The sequence below is a fragment of the Bidens hawaiensis genome, unplaced genomic scaffold (genome assembly GCF_021521415.1).
Source record: "Bidens hawaiensis isolate Kalapana, Puna unplaced genomic scaffold, B.hawaiensis_p1.1 tig00026469_1, whole genome shotgun sequence".
Taxonomy (NCBI): domain Eukaryota; kingdom Viridiplantae; phylum Streptophyta; class Magnoliopsida; order Asterales; family Asteraceae; genus Bidens; species Bidens hawaiensis.
Window position 1 is genome coordinate 87,531 of NW_027494258.1, and position 5,012 is coordinate 92,542.

Sequence of the window (5,012 nt, forward strand, 5' to 3'; positions counted from 1 at the left end):
CCGTGCACCTGCCCGTGCCAGACGTCCAGAATGCATAAATACACCTCCATTATCCTCATTTCAAGTGTGGAGTCTTGGGGATTTTCTCTCAATCAAGTGCAGCAATTTTAGGGGATTCTTGGAGGTTTCCACCAACATAAGATTCATCATTCCATCCTTCAATCCTTGCTTGATTTTGGTTTGCATTTCTATGTTTAATAGCATGTTTTGTAAGCTTATTTCTAGATTGATTGTAGTTGTATTAAGCCTTATGGGCTAAAAACATTTACTATCTAGACATTGTTGAAGCTTTTACTATTGTTTTTTTTTATCTATGTATGGTTATGGTAATTTAGTTTTCTTTCAAGGAAATGTTGAAGTTATGAGTTGATATTGATGGTGTTCATGCTTGTTAGAATTGCATACCTTGCTAGTCTTACAAATGTTTAGGCATTCATGTTGGAAAACTATGTTCTAGATGTTTGTTTGTAAACTTTGAATGTTCATGTTTCTTTGTTTACATTGCTAAGTTAGCAATGACTAGTAAAGATTAGTTTGGTTATAATATTATTGATGAGTGTCGTTATGATTCTTGACTTGGTGATGACTTGCTAGTTAAAGTTTCATAAGTTGATGTTTAATTCATGAGTTTAGCTAATTTAGTGTAATTTTAGGTGGTTAGAATGTTGTTCATGCTAGCTTTCCTTTGATTATGAGACTTTGTTATTTTGACAAACAAGTTAGTCTATGTTTAATTCTTAATTGAAAACTCATCATGATGATTAATTGTTAATATTAGGTTGCTTGATTGTAATCTAGTATTTATGTTTAGATTCGTGATGTTTACCATATCATTGCTATTTTATCACATTGGTAGAGTGGATGCATGTCTAGGTAGTTTTGTTGGATTGATTGTTTCTTGTATTTTTACTTGCTTTGTTGTATGCTAGTTTAGTTAGTTAAAAACTCAAATTAAGATTTCTTTGTTCGGTTAGTCATTTACAAAGATTTAGTACTAGAAAATTACCGTATCCATGGATTGACACTCGGTTCTTGCCGACACTTTATTACAAACGATAGGTACACTTGCCTTTCGTGTGTGGTTTAGTTGTAGGTAAAAACCTATTTTTAAAATCCGATTTATGTGGAACTTTTATCCAAATTTATATATATATTCACACACGTCAATTCACTTACATTGATCACAATTTTCATCTTAGGTACACACTGCAGAGTAGTGGGTGGATCACAACCCTTAAAATTTGTGTAACTACATCCGCGAGGAACAGCAAGTGTTTCGACTTTCTTATCAGGGTCGTTGTCAATAAGAATGGTCGTCTTCGAGACATTGCCACCTTCAGTATGTTTCTTCGCATCTTTCATAACCTTAGTGATGAGATCATGTAGAGTGGTGTGAAATTCTTCCACAACCCTTCATCTTCACACAACAGATTCCAAAGTAAACTCTTCTTTATTATTTTCAGCCTAAAGAGTCTGGCTGGTCTCAAAGCTATCATGAGTTTCTTCAATAGGTCGTAAGTTGACATGTGACCTACCACATAGTCCAGCACAATCACCTTCATGATTACCATCTCTTGCTCCTTGCATTCCTATAATCCTAGAAAAAAAACACATGTTATTATTTTAGGAGACATTCAAAAAATTACTAGTAGAGTAAGCAGCTAATGATAGTGACCAGTTGCAATTAACTATTTAAAATACTCTTTGTGCCCTAAATTATTTCTGAGTATAATCACATATGTTCTTAGTTCCTATTTCTATTGCATGTAACCAAACACATAACAATAACAAATCATATTTAATGTAACACGTAACAACATACCATAACATAACTACCAATGACTTGAGTGACATCTGGATATCCTTATTGGCATCCTCTATTGGTCCCATTCTTAGTATGAGTTTAAACACTAAAGTAATTTCAAATCTTTCAAACTTATGCTCTAATACCAACTTGTAAAGCCTCGTATCCGAGATCCCTAGACCGGTTGGATTTACTTATAAAAACATATCTTTGAAACAAAAAAATTCATTTTTATAGCAACAAAATGTACTTAATATCATTCAATCAATAAATTGTGTCTTAAAGCATAACAAATAACATAATTAAATCGTCTTAACATAAAATCATAAATGGATGCTAACTAAAATTTGGATAGCCTGCCAATGCACTCCAAGCCTACGCCTTAGATCTAGAATCAACCCTATGTGTACATTAGAAGTCAGCTATGCTGAGTGAGTTTTATTTTAAGCATTTAAATAATACACACCACATTTTATTTCATAACTACATATCATTTCAAATAAATGAATGCAATATCTTTAATATTTTGCGTATTATACACATTACACATGTCTCGTGAGAGCATTCAATCCCATTGGATGATGACCGTCGTTATCATCATGCCACATCTCATGTAAGAGCAATTACATATTATAAGCACGTACAAGCATCATAGACTTTCCCTAAGCTTACATGTCCATTCCACATAAGGAGCGATCATATAAAATACATTATACATACATATTGATAACCATTACCCATTTACATGTGCATTAGTAGTTCATTTAGTTCATTAAACATTATCACTTTGTAAACATTTTGTGATTATGCACATAGCTCCTATAACGTAGCATAGAACTCCATTGATAAGTAAATATCTTAGTTAAACTGTAATGCTTCTTGACAGAACACTCGGACAACTGTACCAGGTTCGTACGTAAATCTATTAGTTGAATGCATCAATTCTTGAAGTTCTTGCTTAAGCGTATAGTGTGTACAAGACCATAGTTTCGCATCTACCTCTGATTTGTATAGTGTGTACAAGACCATAGTTTCGCATCTACCTCTGATTTGGCTTTAATCAATAGCTCTTGCTAAGACCCATAGTTTTTGCATTTTATTTCGATAACTACAAACTAAACGAAAACTAAATCTACAAAGCGAAAACTAATATATAAGCAAAACTATCTTTTAAACAAAAACTACAAGTAAGCGAAAGTTACAACAAACCGATGCAAAACTAATGGGCTGTTGTAGTTTGTTTACACCGCGTATTTGTGACAGATGTGGTCTCAATGTCGTGCTATCATGTCCCAAACAAGAAATGGGAAAACGAGCTCAAAACGAGACTTTCTCTTTCCAGATGCAAACTTGGTGGAGAAGGAATGAGATGATGAGTATTCTACCGCCGGTTCAACATGTGAATACTTGGCAGGGGTACCATGTCATAATCCACATTCCCAAACCCCCCCTGACTACTATAGTGTTTAACACATAGATTAATCTTTTATTTTTTCCCTAATTTTCAAGTCGTTACAAAAAAAAAGCAATCTAAATGAGTACTCTTCAGCTACCAAAATTACATCGATAACAAAACCTCAAATGTACGGATCGGTATATACTTTTAACACGCAAAAGTGAAATGCTACATACACAACAAAGTATAGGCGGAATCAAAGCTAACAAAAAAATGCCAAAACTTAAAATACAAAATTTGGTTCAAGGTTTACGTAACAAAACCCTAGGCATAGCCCCCAAGAATTCGAGAAAGAAGAAAACATATTAAGAAAGGTATCGATAGAAATAGGAATAGCTGACACATTCTGAAACCTAAATTTTTCAAAACATTATCTTAAACGTGTAATCATTGCAATTGAAAGTTAGAAAAGGTATCTCCAGATATGAATTTGAAGGGATTGATAGTCATTGACATAGTGGAGCGACAGATTTGGAGGCGATGGTGCTAAATAATTGTTAACCAGAGTAGAGGCTTCAAACAAAATTAAACAAAATTAAGAAAGAAGACTACAAAAATGTATGAGTGTATAACATTTGCGCCGCATATGGTTGTGTATATATATAGTTGTCTGTCTTGTTTCTTGTTCTTGTAATTTTTCATTCTAATTGAAATAAAATATCTTCCTTGCTTCTTTTCTCTTTTCGTTCTGGGTCATTGTTCTTCAACGATTACATGGTATCAGAGAAGTGTTCTTAATCCTTTTATTCATTTCAACTGGTTTCTTTTGATTAACCGGTTTTCTCTCTTTGTCCGCTGTTCGTTCTTGTTCTTTTGATCATTTTCTTTTATCGTTCTTGTGTTTCTTCAAAAATTGCTCTTGTTATCTTCTTGATGAACTTCAAATTCATCTCTTTTCAGAAGATTTAACGTTCAAACCTTGCCAAAAATTCACAACATGTCATATTCTTAGTTTTAAACATTGCTCTTGTGTTTCTTCAAAAATTCATCTCTTGTGTTTCTTCAAATTCATCTCTTTTCTACCTACTTTTCTTCATTTCAGAAGATTTAACCGTTCAAACCTTGCCAAAAATTCACAACATGTCATATTCTTAGTTTTAAACATTGCTCTTGTGTTTCTTTCATCGTTCTTGTGTTTCTTCAAAAATTGCTCTTGTTATCTTCTTGATGAACTTCAAATTCATCTCTTTTCTACCTACTTTTCTTCATTTCAGAAGATTTAACCGTTCAAACCTTGCCAAAAATTCACAACATGTCATATTCTTAGTTTTAAACAAATTCCCAAAGTGTCAGATCATTTCACCTTCATTCTCACACAGAAAATTGCAAAATGACCATTTATCACTTATACGCCGTGTATGTTTTCCCCGTATAACTTTATACGGTGTATAACTCCTGTATAAGCATCTATGTGTACCTTATACGCTCGTATAAGTCAAATTCACTTACGCACTATATAAATCCCTTTTATACGTTGTATAAAATCTTGATCGTGCACGCCGTATATCTTATACGCCACATATGTTCTTCTTCCCGCGCATTTGTTTTGTTTTGTTGTGTCCAATGGTAGACTTGAATAGTTCTGTTCTTCCGAATTTGTCCATCAATTCTTCAAAACATTATTCTAAATGGATCATTGATACTGGTGCCAATGATCATATGTGCCATGATCGAAATCTGTTTTCAAGCATTTCTCTTCTTAAAAATCCTATTCTTACCACTCTTCCTAATGGGAAATCTATCACAGTCCAT